Here is a 786-nt window from a genome sequence, read left to right on the forward strand (position 1 = left end):
TTGTATGTAATAGCATAATAATAGGTGGATAACGATTTACTATATTGCAGCCTCTCAAGACAACTACCACCAGCCAAGACCACAACCACTACCATGGCCGGTGTCTTCGTTCCAGGGAGGCGGTCGTCTCGCTGTGAAAAAAGGTGAGGGAACTTTAAGGTTTTCTTTTGAATCTTGGCACACTTAGTTCCCCCCACTTGCTGCCATAACTAGCTTGAATGTGTTAAGCAAACCGCAAGATTAATTTCCCCTTAAAAACATGTTAAATGTCTGTTAGAGGCATAATTTAAATGGACTTGGATTATCAAAGTAGCAAAATTGTAAACTGTAGCTCCTTCTCATGAACTAGGCAGCTGAAGACCCATGAATTGAGAGTGTGCTTTCAAGTTCCATTGCTGGAGTGGCCTAAGTGCAATCAGAATTTCATTGAAGTATATATACCACGTTGAATACACCGCTTCCCGTCCGATCAGCAAAGTTAAGCAACGGTGGGTCTAGTTAGTACTTGGATGGGTGACCGCTTGGGAACACCAGATGCTGTTGGCATAACGTTCTCCCTACGTGTCAAGTGGGGTTGGTGGAGGATTATTGCCCTTCCCTGTAAAACAATTAACTCTAAGCCCTTGGCCACCCCTTTTGGGATACATGGCGTCTGGCAATGAATGAAAAAATTTCCCTGGACATCTGTTCCTTGACTGACTCATGGATAGGGGTTGAGTTTTCTACATACAAGGTGTGGACATCTTGGTGTTTTTACCTGAATTTTACGTGTGTGTGTGTGTGTTT

At 43.4% G+C, this 786-nt stretch overlaps 1 pseudogene; it reads left to right on the forward strand.

The window, feature by feature from the left end:
• Positions 1-427: 427 nt before the first annotated feature.
• Positions 428-546, forward strand: LOC145412284 (5S ribosomal RNA; annotated as a pseudogene).
• Positions 547-786: the final 240 nt, after the last annotated feature.

Source organism: Coenobita brevimanus, chromosome 92 (genome assembly GCF_032717465.1).
Source record: "Coenobita brevimanus isolate Jiangsu-jjx chromosome 92, ASM3271746v2, whole genome shotgun sequence".
NCBI classification, from domain to species: domain Eukaryota; kingdom Metazoa; phylum Arthropoda; class Malacostraca; order Decapoda; family Coenobitidae; genus Coenobita; species Coenobita brevimanus.